This window comes from Panthera onca, chromosome X (genome assembly GCF_046562875.1).
Source record: "Panthera onca isolate mPanOnc1 chromosome X, mPanOnc1 haplotype 2, whole genome shotgun sequence".
Taxonomy (NCBI): Eukaryota; Metazoa; Chordata; class Mammalia; order Carnivora; family Felidae; genus Panthera; species Panthera onca.
In genome coordinates this window covers 28131769-28156954 of record NC_138357.1, presented here as the reverse complement: position 1 = coordinate 28156954, position 25186 = coordinate 28131769, and the positions used below count along the sequence as shown (strand labels likewise).

Genomic DNA, 25186 nt, shown 5'->3' with positions numbered 1-25186 from the left:
CTGGCTACTCCAGCTCATAGCCATTCATTCATTCATTCATTCAATCGGTGCCAGGGTTACAATCGTGAATAAGATAGACATGATTTCTGCACATATCCTAATGGATAGGACCTAATTTTAAAAAGATTCTCAGTGATACAGGGCACCTGAGTGACTCAGTTAAGCATCCGAGTCTTGATTTCACAGCCCCACATCAGACTCCGCACTGACAGTGTGGGGCCTACTTGGGATTCTCCCTCTCCCCTTCTCTCTGCTCCTCCCCCGCTCATGTGCTCTCTTTCTCTTTCTCTCTCAAAATAAATAAATAAAACTTAAAAATTAAAGAAAAAAGATTTTCAGTGATAGCCTTGTTGAAAAGGGACATTTAAGCTGAGAACTAAAGGATTAGAAGGAGACAGCCATGTGAAGAATAGAGGGAATGAGTTTCAAGCAGTGGGAATAGCAAGTGCAAAGGCCCCGTGGCAGGGAAGAGTTGGGCATGTTTGAAGAACTGAAAGAAGACAAGTGAGGCTAAAGAGTAGTGAGGAGGTCGAGAGTGGCCTGAGATGAGACCATAGAGGTAGACAGGAAGCAGATCATAGCCATGGAGAATGGACAGGAGCCATGGGAAGGAGTATGAATTTTATTTTACCTTCATTGGGAAGTCTTTGGAGGATTCTGAACAGGGGAGTCATGTGATCTAAGTTTCTGTGGGGAGTAGAATGTGGTGCAAGTGTGAAAGAAGGGAAACCAGTTAAAAGGCCATTGTGGTTATTTAGGTGAGAAATGATGGCAGCTTAGGCTAGGCTGCAGATGGAGAAAAGTGGATGGAGTTGAAATACATTTTGGACACAGAATCAACAGAACTTGGAGACAGATTGACTGTGGGATGTGAGGGAGAGGAAGGGTTCATGGATGACTACTAGGCTTTTAGCTTGAGAGACTGGGTAAAATGGTAATGCTGTGTACTGAGGTGACTGGGCAGGAGGAGAGCTGATTTTGAGGAGCGGAGATCTTGCCCACCTCTGAACACCCACAGAACCCTTTTGTCCAGGCCATTCACTTGGCACTTAACATAAGTGCTCTCCATTGTCGTTTCACTGGGTCTGCTATATACCTTCCCAAGCCCCTCTCTCCAGAATGAGAAAAAACAATTGGTTAGCCCCTAGATTTATACTTTGTGCCGACACTGGTACATAGCACTGGCCTGGAGACATATTTAGCGTTTTCCCAAACGCCATTATTGATTCATCAGGAGTAAGCCCATGTCCGTTTTTCATTGTTGGACTGAAAGAGAGAGAGAGGGAGAAAGAAGGGAAGGAAGCAAGCAAGCAAGGCTGGAAGGAATGGAGGGAGGAAGGGTGGCTGGAAAGGAAAGGAAAGGAAGAAAGAAGATGGGAAGGGAAGAAAGGAGAGGGGAGAGAGAATCCAGTTTACAAATCAGACTATGAGGTACAGTTCTTTAAAATATTCAATAAAGCATCTACTGTATATTTTCTTATTTTCTACAATAATCATCTATTGCTTTAGTAATAAAAATTATGGGGAGGGGTCACAACTGTGAAATCGAATTGTAGAATATTTTAAATCACCTAAGAGGGAAATGGAGGACAGAAAAACAGAAGGGAGCACCTATAATTACATTCAAATAAGCTAAATATACAAATGATGTGACTCTACTGTATAAGGGCAGGGATAAGCGAAAAGCTGAGAAATGGGTTAAACAGCGAGGTCATTTAAAAGATTTGTAGCACAGGGGCACCTGTGGCTCAGGTGGTTCGGCGTCCGACTCTTGATTTCGGCCCAGGTCATCATCTCACACTCCATGGGATCGAGCCCAACATTGGGCTCTGCGCTGACAGCGTGGAGCCTGCTCGGGATTCTCTGTCTGCTCTCTCTCTGCCCCTCCCCTGCTTGTTCGTTCGTTCTCTCTCTCTCTTTCTCTGAAATTATGAAACAATGAATGGATTTCAAGGCTTTGTCGGCTACACGTGGATTTCTGTCTGCAGAGAAACATCTGGTTTCCATGTTGTTTCATTAATACAAAGTTGAAAACTGTGCTCTTGGTGCTGTATGCACAGCAAACCAGTTCTTGGAAAAAGTATGAGGTTGACTACGTGAGATATCTGCCCCTCTGTACCCTCTCCTCTTTAGTGACATCCTTTTATTCACCCAGGGCTCCCCACTATGACACTTAACCTACACCTGCCGTCCCTGGTGGGAGCAAAGCCTTGACATCTCTGTCCCAACCTGCCTCTACTCCTCCACCAAAACTTCCCTGCCCTACATTCCATTTCCACTGATTAATAGTCTTTCTCTGCAAGTGACAACAGTTCAGCTGACCAATTTACTCATGCTAATTTATCCATGGCTATTAATGACTTGATGTGTTATTACATCCAGGGAGGAAATTTCTATTCGGGTAAGGGCCTTCTGTGAATAGAACCCTAGTCCAAAGGGTGGCTTTCTGATTCTCGGATCCCAGGCACCGACTGCAAGTCCGGTTTGGGAGGTCCCTTGTCCACACACGTTCTCATACAGAAAGTTCTAAAGCCATGTCAGGGAGGTGGCCACCTCTTCCCGTTTTCTACGAGACCTATCTTTTGGGTACAAGTGACCTAGTTCTCCGTGGTGCTAACATTTCCCCCAGAACGGCAACATACTTGAGAACTGCAGCCAGACTCTCTCGTGCACTCGACAACTCTCCTTGCTTTCAATGGGCACAGCCCACAGAGATCAAAGATTCTGGCCCAGGCTGCGGCTCTCAGCTTAGATAATGAGATAATAGTTCTAAGTGCCCTTTGAGGCAACTAGTCCCTACCTTCTTGCCGGTGTTCAATAAACTCCTGCTGTTTCCCATTCTCAACCTGAAACTCCCTACTCAGTTCCCAAGTAACTCTCTGGAAGTCAACAGCCTTCTAAAAGACCTTTCTATCTGCTCTAGAAAGTTGTGGCAGTAACATGGGCGGCGGCAACAGGTAGTCCATCAGTCAATAAGCAATTATTGGGCATCTTCTAGTGCTAGCTTGTGCCACGCCACTGGCAGTGTTTGAGAGAGGCAGAATTAGGCCCTGCCTTTGAAGAGTTGACAGTCCTGTCGCCGAAACAGTGATTTATCTCAGGGGCCTGGGAAAAATTAATTTTTAACCCAACTGTTCCCTCATCCAATAATGACATTTGCATTCATTAGAGCCGACCCACTGTGAAAAGATTAAAAGTGTTGCCAGAGAGCGAGGAAAATGGGAAAATGTTGGAAGAGCCCGAGGGCTGAAGAGGTAAAGAGACTCCCCCGAGACAAGGAGAAAGGGATTTTCCTCAGAGGAATATTTTCAGATTGACTGGATTCAATTCCACACACCCTCCTGCACATTATTGTTTACCACCTACTTACGCAACCTGGCTTCGTCCCTCTCATCCAGTTCTACCTTCCCAAATAAAGCATAGAATCTCCTTCTCTTTCCCCTCTCTGTCTCTGTCTCTTGCTCTCCCTCCCTCTCTCCTTCCCTCTCCCTATTTACACACACACACACACACACACCAGACACACATGCACACACACACGCGCATACACATCCAATACCAATCAGTGGCACAAATCAATAAATCTCTATTATTAGCATCATTCTATCATACGATAAAATGATAAAGCAAATTATAAATAAGACAAATAAATTATAAATGAGACAGTTTGATAAGAACGGCTGCCATTTCTTATAAGCACTCACTATGCACTAGGCCCTGAGTTTATGGATTATCACATTGAATCCACATGGTGTCCCTGCCTCTTTACAACTGAGGAAACCAAGGCATAAAAAGGCTAACTGATGGCTCCGAGGGTCACACAGTGCTGAAGTAGTGAAACCAGGATGTCAACCCAGGTCAGCCACATTCGTAGTCTATGCGTGCTGTCCTCTGGACTAACACTTGTAACATTTGAAAACTTGTACTACCTGTTCCCATAGTCTTTCCTCCTGCCATTCTTCAAAGGACCTCCCTATCCTAGGTGTCTTCCTGTGGATGTACTCCAGGGGTCAATTTCGTTCTTAAAGCCTGGTGTCCACAAATGAACACAAGAAATCGTGGTCCCAGAGTTCCAGGGATCTGGGTGGGCAGCGGATCAAAAATGCAGACCGAGGGGCAAATGAGTAGCCAAAGTAGTAAATACAGCCAGACTGGGGCGGGGGGGGGGGGCGGTGCCTGTGGTGGGGACCAGGCTCTGAGGTGAGGTGACCTCAGAGATTCCTCTCTGAGGCAGAAACAGTTCCCAGAGCATAGGAAGATCTGACCCTGTAGGCCGTCATCACTAAGGTGCCATTTTTGGTTGGAGAAGAAGAAAGCAAGGAAAGACAGATGTTAGGTCCTACCATGGCTACTTGGCAGGAACTTTTAAAAAAAAGTAGCAGGTACCTTGATTAAAGAGGAAGAAGGGGAAGGGGAAGGGGAAGGGGAAGGGGAAGGGGAAGGGGAAGGGGAGGGAGAAGGAGAAGGAGAGGAGGAGGAGGAGGAGAAGGAGAAGGAGGAGGAGAGACCATCATGGATTGTTTTTTTCTCCTCCACTTTAAGAACTGATTAAAAGATGCGCGAAGGTAACAGATGGCTCCAATTCTAGTCATGTCCATTTGCCTTCTGGGAAAAGCAAAGCCAGGAGAGTTTTTATTGAAATTCAAGCTACTTTTTACATCTGAATAAATTAGGAAGGCCCAGAGAGTACATTATCCTGTGAGAGACAGATACTAAATTCCCCTGTTTGAGCAGCAATAATCAGGGTTGACAATACCTGAGACATTCGGTAGCTTCTGCAGCCTGCCTAATCTATTGTGATGAGTCCTCAACTATGAGAGCATCTTGAGAGCCTGCACAATAATAATAGTGAATGACTCTTTGGACTGGATTGTGAATAAAAGACCGTACATATGTCTGTAATGAGAATTTCATTGAAAATGAAAATACTGAAGCTGTCATATTTTTTAATACTTCGATTTGCACATCCTTGACTGCTCTGGGGCATAAAAAGAGAAAGTGCAGAGCAATTTGTTGTCAGCTCTTGAAATAAATTATCATTTAAACACTTCCTCTCCACAAAGGTTATTAGCTTAGTAGCTTGTTCCTGGGGTTGGACCCTCAGTAGGGGAAAAAAAAAAATCACAAGACATTAAACTACCCTTTCAAAAGCTGAATATTAGTTACTGTGGAAACTGTTCTCTCAGTAGCTTAACATATTTTGCTGTAGCTCTCCAATGCTGCAGATTAGACTGCAGCAACTATTAATAAATACTGTCATATTTTACAGCTGTCATGCAAAGCTGAAAAAAGGCTTCGCTGTGATTAGATCCTGTTTACTGTAATATTTCCAGCTCAGACTCAGAAAGGCAGTTTTCCTATAAAGGTATTTTCCATAAGTAGAATATTTCTCCATCAGACAACATGACTAATTTTAATGTATCATTAACTCCTTGGTGGCAGTGAATTTGAGGTTGAATTGACTTCACAGGCAGAGATACGTCCCTCTCCAGAGACACATTAAGCCCAAGTGTCAAATTTTCTCTCTTGGGTTGTCCTTCATATTCGGAGACGGTGTTACCGTCAGGAGATGTGCCTCGAGTCGTCACCCTTCCCCCCAGAAGGACAAATCTGCACCCGTTTGTCCACCTTCTTTCGCCCTGTCCCTCTTGTGACCGATTGCATTGTTTGCAAGACAGCTGGTCAGGATTTAGGGCAGGAATGACACTTCGGTGGACTCGCTAGAAATTCTGCTTCCTGAGCTGAAATGCCATCATAAGAGCAAAAGAAATAAACCTCTAGCCCCCCTACCTCGCGTTAGCTGTTTGGAATGGTATTCACATCTCTGAAAAAAAGGCGACAGCTGACGGGCTTACTTTTGCCCTGACCTTCCATTGCTTTTCATCGACCTCCTTGAGGAATTAACCCTCACCAAGCTGAATACATAGTTGTCAATGAATGGGTGGTCCTGACGTTATTAAGGCTTAGCTGATGTGTTCAGTAAATTCAGAGTTGAGCCCAAGAGGTCCTTGAGGAAGGCTCTTCTAAGTGTTCCTCAGGGGAAGAGACAGACTGTGGTGTGGACCTACAACCGTGGCTGTAAGATTTGTCCCCTGGAGCCCCTTTAGAAAAGAATTAAAGCCAGGGCAGGAGCGCTAAGGAAGTTAAACAAAAGAAGGCACGTGATATGTTTAGCACCAAGCTGGACACGGTAATGTGCGCAATAAATTTTACCTCTTATTATTTTGTTATCATTATAGAACAGTGGTCCTCCATGGGGAGGGAAGGTGATTTTGCCCCCCACAGGGACATGTGGCAATGTCTGGAGACATTTCCAGTAGCGGGTAGAGGCCAGGAATGCTGCTGAACGTCCCACGGCACACAGGACAGTACCCACCCCCAAAAGAATTATCTGGAACAAAATATCAACAGTGCCAAGGTAGCAGCAGGGTCAAAGGACAAATGGTTGCAGGAACTCCTCAAAGGGCTGGCAATGAACCAACCTAGCATTTGAGTGTCTCTTACTGTGCCTAGATTGGTGTTAAGAGCTATGTTCAATAGAAGGTAGAGCCTTTGGCTTTGAAGAGCTTATATTATGGTCAGAGAGACAGGATAAGATTAATGCACATGAAATAAAGAGAAGTACAAAACAACATAAGGCAAGAGCTAGATTGTGTAGTGTAGATTTGAAGGACCGTGAGAATCCACATAAGACAGAGTTCGCAATAGACAAGCTGGACCCATCCGGGAAGGCTCCTTGGAAGAAGTTCTACGTTTTTCTGAGCCCACCTCCCAGCGGCCTCCCCTAGCAATGACGTTGCCTTGATTGCTAAGGCCAAGTTGGTATCTAGAACCAAAGCAACATGGCACACCCGTCAACGGCTCCCAAACTTCAGAGCTCAGGGCAAGAAACACAATTAAAAGAAAAACCCAAAAAAGGAACAATGTTCCTTTTACTAAATGGAAAGCAATTACAGAGCTATTGAAAATAGGCGGTAAACAAAAGGAGGGAGGAAAATACTGGCAAAATTCCATCTTCCGAACTAATCCTGTAGCAAAAGTGCAATTTGCAACAAAATCAACAGTGCTCTCTCTCCCTCTCTCTTGCAGTCAAACACATCGTTTGGCATCAGCACCGCTACACATGATGCTTTGGCAGAAAAGTGTACGGAAGCAAGGGAGACGGGATATGCGTGGGAGGTAAAGGCGGAGCACAGCTCTCTTTGCCCCGCCCTCCTCTCACCCCCACCCCTTCCCCAGTCCCTGTGGATCACCTTCACTCGCGGGGCGGGGGAAAAGTCGGGGCACAAACGGAGACTACATCTCTCCCCATCTTCCTGGATCCTTTCCAGTCAATAAGTTGCCAGTGTCGGCTGCTGTCCTGCTTTGTCGACTCCACAAACGATCTGATTAATTCTCTGGTGCTAACTGCCTCAGCGGGCTTTCTCGGCAGTAGAACAGAGGCTAATTAAGATCATGTCAGGCGAGGAGGCTGACAGGTTATGTTCCTGGGCCACACTGAACTTTTCGAGGCCGCTTCAGCCACACTGCAGGCAGGCACTGCTTGGCCAAACACCCACTCCGTAGCAGGCTTCTCATTTATTTCCAACCGATCCCTGCGTCGGTGGGTCTCCGTTTTGTCAAGGATTTACGACTTTCTCCTTGGGGTAGTGAGCTGCCACTGTGTTCACTTTGAATTCCATTGCTTCAGCTTCCTTTCATCTGAATTTTTAATATGCTTGTAAACAAAGAGAACCATTAATAGTGGGGCCGTTTTCCCTCCTAAATCACGTGTGTGAGAGCATGTGCAAGAGTGTGTTTGCATCTTACCTGCCTAGAGCCCATAGAGGTGAGTTTAGGACAAGTAAAGGAAGCCCTACTTCTCACAGCAGGTAGAAAATGGAGGAAACATATGGAACTCATTACACCAAGTGGTGGATTAGACTGAAAACAAAAATAGCTTCTCCCTCCCCCCAATAAAAGCTTAGATGAATTCATGGATGGCAGACCGATAGCTATTAAGGGAAAGAGATGTTTGGAGACTTCTCTAAACTGAAGTCACCACAAATTGTGCGGTGGACTTAAGGGGCCATATTTGCCTTCTCGTAGGCAAATGGTCACACAGAGTGCCGCCATTCCATGCCCTGGGTTTTTAAAGATAATCTCAAGAGTCCGCTATGCATCTAGGAGGTGGAGAAGAATGTTGAGAAATAGAGAAACGTTCACCAGGAACATTTTCTTTCCTTTTTTTTTTTTTAATGTTTAGTTTTGAGACAGAGCACGAGTGGGGGGAGGGGCAGAGAGAGAGGGAGACAGAATCTGAAGCAGGCTCCAGGCTCCCAACTGTCAGCACAGAGCCCAACGCGGGGCTCGAACTCACGAACCGTGAGGTCATGACCTGAGCCGAAGTTGGATGCTCAACCAACTGAGCCACCCTGGTGCCCCCAGGAACATTCTTTGTACTCTCTAACCACACATCAAGAACAAAACCCCGTCCAACTCTGCTGCTAAGTAGCACGCGGGATCCTGGGCAAGTCACAGAGCCTTTCTGGTCCTCAGATCCCACATCTGCAAGACGAGGGGGTGGGCTCACTCATTCTTCAACTAACAATTCCTGAGTGGAGGAGTTATATGTCAAAAAGGGCATTACTAGGGTTATAGAATTGAATGGAACAGAGTGCCTACCTGTAAGCAGCTCACCGTTTAGAAGGGGAGTAAACACGTGCAAATAAGTAAGTAGAATCTGCAAGTGATTCTCTCAGGTTCTAAAATGCTGTGGGCTATTATAGCACATCCTTTTCCTTCTCTTCTTTCCCCGTAATGAATCCAGAACTCCTTTTCAAATGACCACTCTTGGGGTGGGTTATGGAGACCCAAACATTCACCAACATCGGCTTTGGAAATGAGCTAGAGAACTTGGGCACACTCACATTTCCTTCTTTCTCACCCCGTAGTGCCCAGCCCAGCCCTTAATCTTTCCTGGATCCTGCCAAGCAGAGGAGAAAAGGAAACAAGCCCTAGTTGGTAGAGTAGGATGACCCAATAGAACACGTCATGTTAGATCTCCAAATCAGGAACTGCCATAACACGCTTCTAACAGGTTTTCTTCTAATAAGGTTTTTGCTGGAATCCTGAGTGGTGTCTCCTCCCCCCACTTAAGACCTTTACTGCCTTCCAATTCTTAAACCACAGCCCCACACAGCCCTTTCTAAGTCTCAAGGCTTCTGTAAAATGAATGCGTTGTTTCCTACCCAAAATGTTATGGATTTCCTGAATAATAATACAGTTTTGTTTCTTCACTATATCCACATTCTCTAAAGATTTAGAATGCTTTCCCACGCAAGACAGTTCCAGTTTCGCATGGGTTTTTCAGAGGCTCTCCCCAAGACTACATCCATATATCTAGTTTCCCCCTGAAACCTTTACCTTGATGCCCCACTGGGACCTCAAACTCAATATGCTGAAGCCTTTGAATATCATCTTTCTAGAAAACACTCTCCTCCACCTGTGTTCCCGTGGTCCTGCCCAGCTGCCTGAAGCAGAAACTTCATTCCTGAATCTTCCCTCTTCGTCGTTCCTCACACTCACCACCCAAGACCCTCTTCTGTGTTCTCTGACTCGAGTGCAAGGCCGCCATCACCTCCCGCACCATCCTGCTAACTGATCTCCCTCATCCTAACCCCTACACTGCCTCCAGGCAACAATCTTCCCTTCACATCACTCACCTGCCTAAAAGCTTTCGGTGGTGACCCGTTACTCCTGGCATCATGTCCTAGCTTCTTAGTGTGGCTCAGAAGGCCCTGCGTGATCCAACGAAACTCCGACCTGTTTCCGGAGCCTCATCTCCTCCCACTGCTTACCCGCTAGTGCTCTATACTCGCGCCATCTGGAGTGTGCTCCGTTCAGTGTGCCACCTGTGCTGTACCTTGAGTGTTTTGCCTCCGTGCCTTTGCATACACTGTCCGGACTTTCTGGCACTTAGCCCCTTCGCCCCACTCCCCCACCCTCACACACTCGCGCGCGCACACACACACTTTCTGCTAAATGACCTGTCCTTCAAAGCTCTTCTCAAATATTCACTTCCCCAAGCCTAGGTGTCCACCACTGCCTGCCCTGTGTCCCCGAGCACTTTGTATATGCCTCCAGCATAGATCTGATCGTACTATAGTATTATTATTATTATCTGTTTATGTGCTTATTGTTCTCAAACGACTGTGAACTCATTGGAGACTGTAGTCTTACTCATCTCTGCCAGCACTGTGCTAAGTGCTGAGTACAATACAGTACCCAGATGGTGATTATTATTTGCACATTGAACAAATGAATGAGCGAATGACAGAACCTTCCTAAAAACAAAACGGGAGATTTGAGGGGCCCTGAGGAGCCAGTGAAGGAGGATTTCGGTGGATTGTATCCTCGGGTCATACATTAGCTATCGCCCATCTACCTCTTATATATTGGGTTAACCCTGACTTTGAATCCTTCTGTGACCCAACCTCTTCACAGAAGATATCACCTTCCTTTAAAAAAAAATGTTTTTCTAAATGGTATCACCTCCCTGGTCCAACCAACTCGGAAGCAGAATAAATATTTTAGTGCTGGGAACTTTAGTTCTAGGTCTCCGGCTAGAGGACAACCTTACAGTGCTGGTTCCTGAGTCTCAGCCAATACAGAGTCATTAACATTTGAGGAATCTTAAGAGCTAATGTATAGACACTGTACTGTTTTATACCAACCAATGGTATTTAGAGATCCACATGAATTTTCTAAAGACAAGAGTAGCATGATATCAATTTCCACAGCTCCTACTGAAAGGGTAAATAAAGCAAATTATTTCAAAATGTCCATGTAGGCAATGTGACAAAGATGAGAAGTGACCCGAGAGCCAATGCAGTCACTTCTCAGTTATCCATACAAGATGAAGGGAGCCAAGCACAGATAAGCCAAAGGGCATTTCTGTCACATGAAATAGTGCCTTTTTATAACAGATTTTCCTTCTTGTTTCTATACTACTTAGGCTTGGCTGAGCATGGGAATAAAGGGAGGTACCCAGGGAAAGGGATCTTTAAAGATGTCCTTTCAATTATAAATTCCCCCAAAGACAGGAAGCACCCTTTTGAGGAACCAGCAAGAAAAGGATACAAAATAGTTATATGGACAGGTAGAAGAGGAGGAGGGGGACACAGAAGAAAAGAGAGGGAGGGATCCTGAATCCAGGGAGTAAAGCGGCGATGTCAGGGCCCCCAAAACAAACTTTGCGGATCTTACAATGACCAGGCCTGTTCCTGAAACCGTAATGACCGACAGGCATAAATCAGGAACAAAGACAATCAACAATAAACGTCATAAGTTCGGTGATTTTTGCTAAAGAGATTTGATGTGAGGCTTTATATTGCTCAAGAAATTCAGGGGTACCTGGGTGGCTCAGTTGTTTAAGTGTCATACTTCAGCTCAGGTCATGATCTCACGGCTCATGGGTTCAAGCCCCGCGTTGGGCTCAGTGCTGACAGTTCAGAGCCTGAAGCCTGCTTTGGATTCTGTGTCTCCCTCTCTCTCTGCCCCTCCCCTGCTCGCTCCTCTCTCTCTTTCTCTGTCTCTCTCATAAATAAACATTAAAAAAAAAATTTAAAGGAATTCAAAAGGATTGCATCAGCTATAAAATTTACAGGTTTCAATAAGCAAACTACAGAATTATTACATAGAACATTCTATACTCTGAGAAGCTGAGAAAAAGTCTTTAAAGATTAGTCAGGGGGCACCCGGGTGCCTCAGTCAGTTAAGCGTCTGACTCTTGATTTTGGCTCAGGTCATGATCTCATGGTTTGTGAGCTCGAGCCCCATGTCGGGCTCTGTGCTGATAGTGTAGAGCCTGCTTGGGATTCTCTCCCACTCTCTCTCTGCCCCCCCCCACTTGCACACATTCCCTCTCTCTCTCTCTCTCGAAATAAATAAGCAACAAAAGAAAGATTATTCAGGTCTCTTCCTCTCTTGGGAAGCTCTTGGTAGAGGTGTATTCCTCCTGAAAATCCTGGAGAAGGAATAACTGGTTTCCATTTGGCACAGTATGGCAGGAAGCCATACAATATTATTTGCCCAAACTAGTCATTGTCTTTCATTTTTTGACTCTCTTCAATCATATAAGTGTATTATGTCTTGTCAACAATGTGGTAACTTTCAAGAGTAAGCGCTAGGACTTATCAAAGGGATTTTTGTTATCCTGCCACTTTTATCCACCTAGCACAGTGCTGGATAGTAGCATAAAAAACAAAAACAAAAACAAAAACAAAACCTTAGATGTAAAGCCGGAATTCGGTCTTTAAAGTTCCTAAGTTTGGGGCGCCTGGGTGGCTCAGTCGGTTAAGCGGCCGACTTCAACCCAGGTCATGATCTCGCGGTCCGTGAGTTCGAGCCCCGCGTCGGGCTCTGTGCTGACAGCTCAGAGCCTGGAGCCTGTTTCGGATTCTGTGTCTCCCTCTCTCTGACCCTCCCCCATTCATGCTTTGTCTCTCTCTGTCTCAAAAATAAATAAACGTTAAAAAAAAAAATTTAAAGTTCCTAAGTCTGAGGTTTCAGGTTCTGAAAAATGGATTGGCCCCATATTTTGTCAAGTTGGTAAGTCTCCTAATCTGTAATTCCACTTAAAATGTGGGATTCCAAAAATCTAAAGGCTAGCCACAGATTTATCATATTAAGCCTTTTCTACTCTGTCTCAATGCTGTTATCTACATAATGGCAGTAATATACTTTGCACCCTATCTCGCAGGAATAAAGAGGAATGGCATAATGACGTAAGCTAAAATCAATGCTGAATATGACTGCGCAGTTGCGTAAAGCTCAAAGAACTGCTGTGTAGATAAGTGGTTAAGATGCAAGAAGGCAGGCTCATCCTCTGTGCCCATGGAGTTACAGAGCTCCCCATGAGGCTCTACCCACCAGAACTGAAAGAGCACGCACCTGTCCACATTCCACATGTACTCACCCACCCAGAGGATCCAGCCAGTTCTCTCCTTTCTTCGCATCGATTAGCAAGTCAACATGTCACCATCACCAGGAATAGTCCACAAATGCTAATCAGCCCCGGGGCTCCCATAATCTATTCCCTGGGGCCATACCATGGCTAGCAAGAATGGCCACAGTCTCTAGGCTCTGGGTTGCCTGTTTCCTCAGCCTTAAAGTGAGATCAGAATTGTACCTAAATCAGAAGACTGTTGAGCAGATCACATCCATGGAAGGCACCTAGAACAGTTCCTGGCGCCTAGTTAGCATTCTGTCGGTGTTAGCATCGTTATTACCTCTTACAAGGGTCACAGGAAAGGGGAGATGACTGAGACACAGAACAAAGACCCTCAGCTGACCTATCTGGTCTCTTCTGTACCTTTGCGGCGACCCTGCTCACCTCTCCAGTGTGCTAATTTTGGTTCTCCTCTATCAGAATCAGAACCTGTTCCTAGGAAAGGAGCTGGGAGGCTTATTTACATTACACGGAGGTAGAAATGACTGATGCACAGCCGCACACAGATATCTCATGTTGTAGGCGAATGCAGAAAGCCTCGGGCCAAAGAAGGAAGCCTTGTGATACTGGTGATGGAGGAGGGGGGTCATTGGCTTCTGCAGTCCTAACTTCATAGCCAGCCCTCCGTCTGTCCCACATACTGCTGAGGCTAGGCCCATTGCTGAAGACAAGGGAAGGACTGCACGCGCTGGACCAGCGCCTGTTGGTGGTTTTACCGGGCACATGTTCTGGAGAATAATAAAACAGAACATAGCATTCTCTTCATTCACAAGCAAATAGAAATGCCTAAAGGCAACTTAAGCTGAACAGACAACCTCTTTGGAAAATCTTGAAGCCAGTGGCTCCACCAAAAATATATCCATATTTTCATTTTTTAATAAGCTGACAGAAAGTGGAGCATATGTCTTCTCTGACACATTTTAGGCTCTCTTGGATTCATAGTATGCATACGGAATCCTAGAATCGCGAAGCAAAACTCAGTTTATGGTCTTACATTTGTTTGGCTTAAGCTGGCAACTGTTCGGAAAGAGAGGAATGATCAGGTCTCTTTTGCAGGTTCCCTTCCAGTCTCCCTCACCTGTAGGCCCATTCCCTGCAGCCATGGCCATGGGACTGGATGGACCCCATGCTTTGCGTGCCTCACCCACCAGGAGGGGCATGAAAAGAAAGTGAACAACAGAGAGCACAGGGGGAGTCTCTGGTCATTTGGCGAGAGATGGTGGGAAGCTTTCTATGACCTTAGAGATGAACAGATAAGATACAACAATTACCCTCACCGACAGTCTTTACAGATCTAAAGTCAACATCCCCCCGAACCCCAGCTTCCTCATCATTTCATCTCCATCAAGCAGATGTTGGAGATTCCATGGTACCGTGGCCATATCTTCTGAACACCATCTGACAACGTGTTTTCTTTTCTTTCTGGTTTATCCAAGGCGGGCCTGAGGATTTCAGTCCCGCCCCCTGACATCGATCAGCTGTGTGACCTCAGGCAGAAACCTCTGTGAGCATCCGTAAAGTGGCACTGGTTATGGTATCCACCTAATTGGACTGTTAACAAACCTAAATGAGATATGGTGAAAGTACTTAGTGGAGTGTCCGGTAAACAGAAATGCACCCAAAAGAGGATAGGGATTGTTACTTAGGGTAATGATCGAAATGCCTTTGCAAACACATCGACATGAAACCTCATTTAGTTACTAACTTCAGGGATCACCTTATTAGAAAAGGAGAAAGACACATGAAATTTGGCCTGCCCCAGAAAATCCTAGATGTCTTATCACTGTATCGGTCAGTACTGCTTCCCCGTCAGTTTAACAGGGCATCTTGGAAGAAGGGAGAGAAAGGAGGCAAACTTCTCACTGACCTCATAATTCCTCGTCGCTACTGATAAGCTATTTAGAGCTCGGCAAATCTGATTTCTCTCCTGGCCCCAATCCTTTACACTCTTTGAATGTTCCAACTTGAAATTAGAGAAATATCTCCAGAAACGACTTGTGTGTGTGAGCTCACCTAATAGGTTATTGAGAGATTGAAATTATTGCTTAACTGGAAGAGCAGTCATTTTAATTAATATTGTTCACAAGAAAACCTACCATTTTACCCTTCTAAGCACGTTTCCCATGTGTTTTGCCATCATTCCCACGCTGTGAGGAGGGCAGTGAAGGTTCATCATTGCCAGTTTACCGATGGAAAAAAAAAATCTACATTCTCAGGAAAGGGAAGTGACTTGTCCAAGGTCACACAGGTGATGAGCCGTGAAAACGGGACCCAAGTCCAAGCGTCCTTACACCCAGTCCCACAATCCTTTCCATTCCACCAGCCTGCTGCACGAGTTTAGGTCAAAAGATCATTTCCTTGCTGACAAGGATGGGCTCCGGCTTTGTGGGGGACGTGAGGGGGCTAATGAGTAATTCGTCCCTCAGACCAATACCCTCCCTTGAGCGAGCATTCGAAGTGCCAGGTTCTGCACGAAGCCCTCTAACTGCAACATCCACTTTCAGCTGCACAGCTGTTTCACAGGGAGGTCCTGGCCCCATCCTCAGTTTGCAGATAAGGAAGTAGAGCTAAGTGATTTGCTCGACGCCACACTCCTACGTGAGCGCGGAAGCTAGTGCTGGATGCCCTGTCTCCGAACTCCCCGTCAAGTGTGCTTTCTTCTACTCCACGCTGACAGGAACTTCCAGCTCTCTTCTTAACGAGGAAAGGATGTTATTTTTAAAGATGCTTTAGGGCAAAAAGATAAGCCAGTCCTCTCTCAATTCCTCATGCTGATAGAGAAGGACCGAAAGCAGGCAAATCATGCCTAATCCCAAAGCCCTGACTGCACAGCTGTGACAGGACAGTTAGGGACACAGACTCCAGCAGAGAACGCAGGGTAGGGGTCCATCTCCTCTTCCCTGCTCAGGCCCTGGGCTCCAGCCACAAATGGTTCTCAGCGAAACAGAAGGGTGAAGTAGGAGTGCTTCGGTCTGTTGCTCCCTTCCCCTCCGAGGGGGGGCTTAGGGCCCTGCTCTTGTTCTAGTCTGTCCCCGTCCCTCATCTGTCATCACGATCACCCTCGTTCTCCTGTCCCTACAACTCTGCCGGATGCCGCGAACCAGGTCCAAGTTGGCTGGGAAGGACAAGTGCTACACACCTCAGTGACATTTGTTTTTTTATTTTTTAATGTTTATTTACTTTTGGGGGGGGGAGCAGGAGCAGGGGAGGGGCAGAGACAGAGAGGGAGACACAGAATCCGAAGCAGGCTCCAGGCTCTGAGGTGTCAGCACAGAGCACAACGCGGGGCTCGAACTCACAAACCGTGAGATCATGACCTGAGCTGAAGTCGGACGCTCAACCGACTGAGCCACCCAGGCGCCCCGACATCTGCTTTTTAAGAAGTGCCTTGTAGGGGCGCCTGGGTGGCTCAGTCGGTTGAGCATCCGACTTCAGCTCAGGTCATGATCTCACGGTTCACAAGCTCCAGCCCAACATCGGGCTCTCTGCTGTCAGCACAAAGCCTGCTTCAGATCCTCTGTCTCCCTCACCCTGCCCCTCCACCCCCCTCAAAAACAAATAAATATTTTTAAAAAAAGAAAAGAAAAGAAGTGCCTTCTGGGGCGCCTGGGTGGCTCAGTCGGTTAAATGTCCGACTCTTGATTTCAGCTCAGGTCACGATCTCACAGTTTCGTGGGATCCAGCCCCAGGTCGGGCTCTGTGCCGACAGTGCGGAGCCTGCTTGGGATTCTCTCTCTCCCTCTATCTCTGGCCCTCCCCCGCTCGCTGTCTTGCTCGCTCTCAAAAATAAATAAATAAACTTGAAAAAAAAAAAAAAAAAAAAGAAGTGCCTCCAGGCCTTTACCTTCCGAGCACCTGAACTGGGGGATGGAGAGCCAGCTCTGCCCACAGCCCTCTCCCCTCTCCCGTCCCAGCGCGAGGTGGAGCAGCCAGTTAGGGGGGTAGGTATGGGTTACTATGGCTAACGAACGAACTCACTGTTAATTGGAGCTTGACCAGCTTCATTTTCTGGCTTCCAGAAATTTTTCCCTGAGGATACAGATGAGTGCAAATCACCCTAAAGACAGGAAAGGTGAAGTTCCACGTGCACATTTACACCAGGAAGGGGAAAAATCAGTTCATTATTTCAAGACCTCTTGAGATGCTGTAAATACACAGTCAACACAGAACAAAGATCCCTTTTTCCCCCCCTTACATTATTTATGTGCCATCTAAAAATTACATGCCCGTTCTCTTTCCAGCGCTGAGAGAGAGAAACATGCATATTCATGATCTGATAAATATTTAAGTGGGATTTATTTAAATGAGAGAGTCCATTTACAAACATTCCCTGGCTCTGAGATTTTATCCTGGGCACACAGAGGGAGGATAATTTCCTCTGGTAGATTCAAAACCTCCGCTGGCCACCTGCCCCCCTAAACTTGGAGCTCTTCCTTGAGAACTGGTGAATGCCACCCGCATTATTTCAAGGGAGTCTTCTGTGCCTCCTCCCTCCAGGCCTGCCTTCCTGCTCTGAGCTCATGCCATAGGATCAGTCGTTGGCAAAATGCTGGAGCTGGCAGTTTATTTGGGGGCGGTGGGGGGGGGGGGTGCGGACACAGCTTTCCTCGCCTAGGCACTCCCTCCTGCCCGCACTAGCCCCACAGCAGCTACCACCGCTGATACCCCTGACCTTCCTGAGGTCCACCTCTCCCGCTGAGGGAGGACAGTTGTGTCATATACCAAGTAACCAGGACTGTGCTCCCCTTCCCAAGAGAACATGCATTTTAATACTAAAGGATTTTGTCAGCACTTATTTTCAAAGCACATATACGTACAGGGTTTTCTGTGCTCTTCAGAACAATCCTACAAGACTCTCAAGGCAATAATCCTTAGCTTTAGACGTAAGAAGTAAGAGAGAGGACATCCTGCTTGCCCAACCTAAGTCCCACAGCCAGTGAGTTGCAGAGTTAGGACTCAAACTCAGGTCTGACTCGTAGCTCCGGGACTTTTTCATTACATACAGCTGCCTCTCATCTAGGAGGCTACTGGAGAGAAAGAAATGGCAACCCAAAGGGAAGGCTAATAATGACCTATCAGGCACGGAGGCTGTAGCGGGGGAAGGATTTGGGGATGCCTGGGACTGTACTCAACACCTCTTCAGTCCTATCGCATTAATGACTTTCTGCGTGTGAGGTTACCTCTCGGTTCTTTGGCACCATGCTGGCTCTGGTCCCAGCCCGCCATCTTCCTCGCTCCCAAGTTATAGTCACCTGTTTTGTGTCTCACTTTATCGAAACTTCGGGAGATGATCAGTGAAGTCATCTGTAGAACTCATCTGGGCTAGGAAGTAAATACTGGTTAATGGCTTCTGGTTAATGCCAGGAGCTTCTAATGCCTTACGTGAAGGACACCGTGGATGGCAAAGATTTCAAGCAGTAAGCCGGGCCTGCAAGGGCAATATCCTTGTGCAAATGAACTTCATAGTTCTCTAACTCACACTACTTAAGTGACCTAATTTACGGTTGCCAAATAAAATACAGGATGTCCAAGTAAATTTGATTTTCAGATGAATAAGTTTTTTTTTAGTATAAGTATGTCCCCAATATTGCATTGGATGTACTTACGCCAACAATTTTACATCGTTTCTTCTAAATTCAAATCTCCTGGGCTTTTTTTTTTTAAGATTTTTCATGTGCTTGTGTGGGGGGAGGGGCAGAGAGAGAGAATCCCAAGCAGGTTCCACACTCAGTGCTGAGCTTCACGAGAGGTTCGATCCCACAACCCTGGGATGACAACCTAAGCCAAAATCAAGAGTGGAACGTTGAACCAACTGAGCCACCCAGGCACCCCTTCCTGGGTTTTTATTTGCTGTATGTGTCAACCCCAGCTTACCTGTAAGACCTGGCCTGCTGAGAATTCCCATCACAACAGTGCAACTGGGCATTTGCTTGCTTGTGACACTTGGTTGTGACTGATTGTATAGCACCTGACACTGTGCCGGAGGGGTGAGAGGTGGTGAGGAAGGAAGAGTGGCTGTGGGAGAAGGACACATGTAGCACCCAGCCCATCATGAGAGTGGTCTTAGTCACGTGTGCATGACCTAAAAGTAATGGCACCTGGCCTTCTTAGAAAATAGAGCTAGTGCTATTTGCCTCTCACCCCCAGCTCCTCCCCTCGCAGCCATCTGCTATGCTATTCTCCCTTTTGAAAAAGGAGCCACTCTCGAGGTGCCTGGGTGGCTCTGTCGGTAAAGCGTCAGACTGCGGTTCAGGTCATGATCGCAAGGTCCGTGGGTTCGAGCCTGCATGGGGCTCTGCACTGACAGCCTAGAGCCGGCTTTGAATCCTGTGTGGGTGTGTGTGTGTCTGCCCCTACCCTACTCTTGCCCTGACTCTCTCTCAAAAATAAACATTAGAAAAAAATTTTTTTAAGAAAAAGGAACAAGTTTTCACACGTGCCAAGCCTTGCATTTTCTGAGGGTGATCTGGGCCTCGGCAGGCATGTTGTGAGCAAACAGCAAGGCGGGCTGGAGGGGCGTGGTCAGGCTCTTGCACTGACCGGGCTGCCCAAATGTAATCAAAGGCCAGGCGCAGACCCCAGGGGTACCAGTGGGGAGAGTTCCATGGCCAAAAATATTAGGGTAGTGAAGTGGAGAATGTTTACAAGCCTAATTAGCAATTTGCACAACTGCAGTGTTAAAACTTCTGCTAGTGTCAGGCAGCTTCGTGGACTGACTATGGAAGCCGAGCCGGACCCAAGGTGGGGGTGGGGGGAGAGCTAGTATCTTGCTAGTTGGCCAAGTCCAGTGGCTAAGGCGCCTACTGAGAAGTTCAGCCTGAGAAAGCGACCAAATGAGAGCACGAACACTGGATGGACTCATTTCCCGGACAACAATAGAAGCTAAGGAATGTACTCTCTGGAAGTTAAGTTTTTGAGCAGTAATCATAATGACGTAACAGTGATGAAAATAATAAAAGCAAACCTTTAAAGCATACATTTCCCCAAACACACACACTGAGTGTGTTGAACAAAGAAAGCTAGTCTAAAATCTTTCATTTCAGAGATGAAAAGACAAAGGCCCAGAGAGGGGAAGTGACTTACTTAAGGTCACACAGCAGGTCAGCAGCTGTCTCCTCACACCCAATCCACTGCTGCCTCCGCTATCCAAGGATGCTTTTCTGGAAGATTCTAAACCAGTTCAGTTTTTCTCCTCTACATTCTTTTTTTTTTTTTTCTCCTGATCCCTTTAGTTTAGGTGCACTTTGCTTTTACTGAGGTAAGAACACTTAATATGGGATCTACCCTCTTAAAAAATTTGAAGTGCACAATACAGTATTGTTAACTACAGGCACAGTGTTGGACAGCAGATCTCTAGAACTTACTCGTATAACTTCACACTTTTGAACAGCAACTTCCCGTGTCCCCTTCTCTCCAGCCCCTGGCAACCACCCTTCTCTGTTTCTGTGAGTTTGACTCTTTTCATCTCTTATATAAAGTGGGATCACACAGTTTTCGTTCTTCTGAGACTGGCTAATCTCACTTGGTGCAATGTCCTACAGGTTCATCCATGCTGTCACATATGGCAGAATTTCCTTGTTTGTCAAGGCTGAATACTATTCCATTTTAAGAACGTAACACGTTTTGTTTATCCATTCGTCTGTCAATGGACATTTCGGTTGTTTCCATATCTTGGCTATTGTGAATAATGCTGCAGGAACATGGGCGTGCAGCTCTCCCTTCAAGATCCTGCCTTCAGTTTGTCTGGATATATACCCACAAGTGGGATGACCAAGTCATGTGGTAGTTCCATTTTTAATTTCTTGAACCTCTGTTCTGTTTTCCATAACATCTGGACCATTTTGAATTTCTACCAACAGTGTATGAGGGTCCTGATTGCTCCACATCCTCAAGAGCAATTATCTTTTGGGTTTTTCCGTTGTTGTTGTTGTTGTTGTTGTTGTTGTTGTTGTTTTTAAATAATAAGCATCCTCAAGTTATGAGCTGATATCACATTGTGGTGTGGATTTGCATTTTCCTGAGGATTAGTGATAGTGAGCATCATTTCATCTACCTATCGGGCATTTGTATATTCTTTGGAGAAATATCTATTCAAGTCCTCTGCCCATTTTTTAATCGGGTTATTTGGTTGCTTAATTATTGAGTTGTAGGAGTTCCTTGTATATGCTGAATATTGGTCTCTTATCGGATATATGGTTTGCAAATATTTTTTCCCCTTCTGTAGATTGTCTTCTCGATCTGTGGATTGTTTCCTTTGCTGTATAGAAGCTTTTGTAGTTGGATGTAGTCCCACTTACCTATTTTTTACTTGTGATTTTGGTGTCATATCCAAGACATCATTGCTTAGGATTTACAGACTCGGTGTAATCCCTATCCATCCCTATTTTTTTCAGAAATAGAAAATACTCCTAAAATTCATATGGAACTACAAAGGACTCCAGATAGTCAAAGCAATCTTGAGCAAGAAGAACAAAGCTGGAGGCATCACACTTCCTGATTTCAAAACATATTACAAAGCTATAGTCAGTAAAACCAGTATGGTACTGGCGTAAAAACAAACATATCAACCAACAGAACAGAATAAAGAGCCCAGAAACGAACTCATGCATGTGTAGTCAACTGATCTTTGCCAAGGGTGTCAAGAACACACAATGGGGAAAGGAGAGTTTCTTCAACAAATGATGTTGAGACAACTAGATATCCACGTGCAAAAGACTGAAATTGGATCCTTATCTTATACCATACATATAAACCAACTCCAAATGGATTAAAGATTTAAACAGAATGGGTGCCTAGGTGGCTCTGTTGGTTAAGTGTCCGATTCTTGATTTTGGCTCAGGTCATGATATCAGGGTTCATGAGATCAAGCCCCACATCGGGCTCTGTGCTAACGGTGCAGAGCTCACTTGGGATTCTCTCTCTCCCTCTTTCTCTGCCGCTCCCCAGCTCTCTCTGTCTCTCAAAATAAATAAATAAACATAAGAAAAAGATTTAAACATAAGATCCCAAACTGTGAAGCTCCTAGAAGAAAACATAAAGAAAAAGCTTCACGACATTGGTCTAAGCAATGATTTCTCCTCTACATTCTTGCTCTTCTAGTGCATTTTTTTTTTTTACTTCCAGAACCTTCTGGTTCCATGCTTTTGAAGTTCACTTGGAAAACATTCACTCTGTTCCCTTTCCCCACCACCTACTCCTCTACCTTAGGATCACTTTTCTATCCACGCCACAAACTCCCATAGCTAGGTGATGATTTTCTGAATGTTACATTCTTTAATTGACAGAGACACTTCTGGTTAGGTAGGTTAAGTGTCTGACTTCGGCTCAGGTCATGATCTCACGGTTCGTGAGTTCGAGCCCTGCATCGGGCTCTCTGGTGTCAGCGCAGCGCCCGCTTTAGATCCTCTGCCTCCCTCTCCCTCTGCCTTTCTCTCTCAAAAATAGATAAACATTTTAAAAAGATTTTAAAAAATAAATATAACTTAAAATGAAATGAAATTTAACATGCAGTTCCTCAGCCCCATCAGGCACTTTTCAAGTGCTCAAAAGCCACATGCAGGCAGTGGCTACCATGTTGAACAGCACAAGTCAAGAACATGTCCCTCACTGCAGAAAGTTCTGTTGGACAGCACTTCTCTAGAGACTAAACTTTGAACTCCTCAGCCCGGAATTTCAAGTGTTCTTCCATCTGGCTCCTACCAACTTTTTAGCACAAAGGCCGAAATTGAGGAGGAAGAAATGAGGCTGGAGAAGGGAGCAGGGGCCTGAGGACGAAGGGCCCGCGGTACCACACTACAGAAGGGAGATCTCGCCCTGTAGAACATGGTGGGTTTCTTCCTGAAAAGGGACAGAGCCAGTGCAGGTTGAGACGTGAATCAAACTCACCTCTCTCAGGAAGTCTGAGTGAATGACCAGAGAGGTCTGAAGACCATGCCCCCCTGATGACTGGCCGCTCCCCTCAGTGACAGCAAGGGTTCCAATGCTTACAAAACAGAGAAAGTTCTCACATTCAAAATGGAATGAAGGACCCGTGCTCAAATCACAGCTCCGCTACTTAATTAGCTGTGTCATATTGGGCACTGCCACTTAACATCATCGAGCATCTGTTTGCCTCTCTGTAAACAGAGCCCGTGATACCTACTCTCCAGACACGTGTGACAATCAAGTAAGATAATGAGGACAGTGAGCTGATGGTCTGGAGTAGGACCTGGGCTTCAAACTCCCCCCTTGTGTGATTCTAGGGAGTACCTAGGGTTGAAGATCGTTAAACTACATGCCCTCGGAGGTCCCTTCCAGCTTCGAGGTTCAAGCCCACAGGAAGAAAGATCAGAAGTCAGTTTGGACAAAATACTTACCTGGGTCCCCACAGCAGGCTGCGGGCCTCGCGAGCAGTCAGTGCGGCAGCCGTCGCGGACAGCTCGGAGTTGCACATTGAGCAGCTTCCTTGATGAGAGAGCAGGGCCGGTGTTGGCTTCTTGGCAGAGTCCCTCTCCACCAAGTGACAGATGCACCCAGACCCTCCAGCCCGGGACTGTAATACCGTGTGTTTTCATTGTCATGATAGAGTCATTAACCGGTCATTCTAGAGTGGCAATGGATTTAGAGTTTGGATGTCGGTTCAAAGGCTTCTCCTATCACATAAAATTGCTTTATTTTAAGGAAATAGAAGTTTCAAAGCAGCGGGCAGGGGAGGTGGGGGGGATGGGTGAAACGCATGAAGGGATTAAGAGTCCGCTCATCCTGACGGGCACTGAGTGATGTATGAAATTGTCGGCTCGCCACACTGTACACCCGAAGCGAATGTAACGCCGTATGGTAACTCTATGGGAATAAAAAGAAAAACTTCATCAAAAAGGTACTTTTTAGAGCAGAAAAAAAATATATAACACTGTACATTAACTATACTGGAATTCAAATTAAAAAAGGAAACAGCAGGCAGATGGGAGTGCAGAGGGATGCAAGGTGAAGAGGGCTGAGAAGAGCTGGCAGAGGGAGAGGGAGATGGGAGGGAAGATTCTAACTAATGCAGAGAGCATCCTGTTGTGTCCCAGTAGAATAGCAGAGCAAAGGCTCATTTCCCAGCACTTCAATGCTCCAAAGACCTCTCTGTTAGCCAGCCCTTCTGCACATCAACAGAACACATGGAAGCTTGCCGTTTCACCTCGTAGCTCAGGAACCCTTCAAGGCCTTGAAGCACCTCCTTAAATTACCAGAGAAAGATAAAACTGATGCTCAACCTGATGCGATATTATTAATTATATTTTGCTTTATATCCACTCATTGAAAATCAGAAATCCCTAAAGGGTGACGAGGGACGTACTTTATTAAGCCCGAATATTTGATGAATCAAGGCACCCCATTCCTGATGACATAAAACAAAATGTGCAGGACGGTGGGTGTTTGTAGGTCCATCCAACCAGAGGAAAAGAATCAAATAGAGATCGGTAGCTCTCACTCCACAAATGGGTGTTGTAGTACCAAAAAGGGCTTCCGGGGCAAACCAGTCATCAGTATGTCAATTATCAATCACAGCCATACTCCTGAGTCAATCTTGAAAAGATACCCCAAGGTTTTGGACACCAAGCCCAAATACAGATGCTTCTTCTTTCCGTTATATTCTCACCTGATTTCTTGTTCAACTGTTGCCCATAAACAGTACAGAAAACGTTTCATCTTTGTGGTGCTTTAGGGTTGGGCTATCGGACCAGTTCTATGGCAGAAAGCCAAATTAAATAACTCACTTTTTTATTATTACCAATAAGGAAGCTGAGGATTAATCAAAATTCGCAGGGAATGGACTCTTCTAATTAACAGAACCTTCTGATAAATTGTTGAGCTAAAATTAGAAGAATATTGAGATGACCCATTTAGTTTGGTCTATTTTGGGCAAATTTTCTAAAATGTCTGGTTTCGTGTCCCTGCCTTAAAAGTACCATTGAATCTTTGGTGTTTGAGGTTCATGCAGGGCTTTGGGGTTTTCAATCATGCGTTGTTAATGTCCAGGGGGAGAAATGAAGATACATATAGCAACAACATAGATTGAACTCAGGACACAACTTTGGTGGCATCCCCAGTTTTAGAGGCCTCTGTCTCTTACATCCAAGGCATAGGGAGAGGTCAATGCTGTGACAATACTTTCAACTTGTCCATACATTTTGATGTCTAGATCTTATTTGATCCTTATTGTACTCTTGG

At 45.7% G+C, this 25186-nt stretch overlaps 1 protein-coding gene and 1 long non-coding RNA gene across 8 annotated transcripts in view; one reads left to right on the top strand and one right to left on the bottom strand.

Annotated features, from left to right (window-relative positions):
- Positions 1 to 25186, top strand: part of GRIA3 (glutamate ionotropic receptor AMPA type subunit 3) — a 267210-nt gene that overhangs the window by 74665 nt on the left and 167359 nt on the right. The gene's annotated exons all lie outside the window — the stretch shown is intronic.
- LOC145714004 (uncharacterized) overlaps positions 22591 to 25186 on the bottom strand; it is a 162304-nt gene continuing 159708 nt past the window's right edge. For both annotated transcript variants that reach the window (XR_014136765.1, XR_014136766.1), the window contains one exon: positions 22591 to 23812. This is a non-coding gene — a long non-coding RNA (uncharacterized LOC145714004). The remainder of the gene's footprint in view (positions 23813 to 25186) is intronic.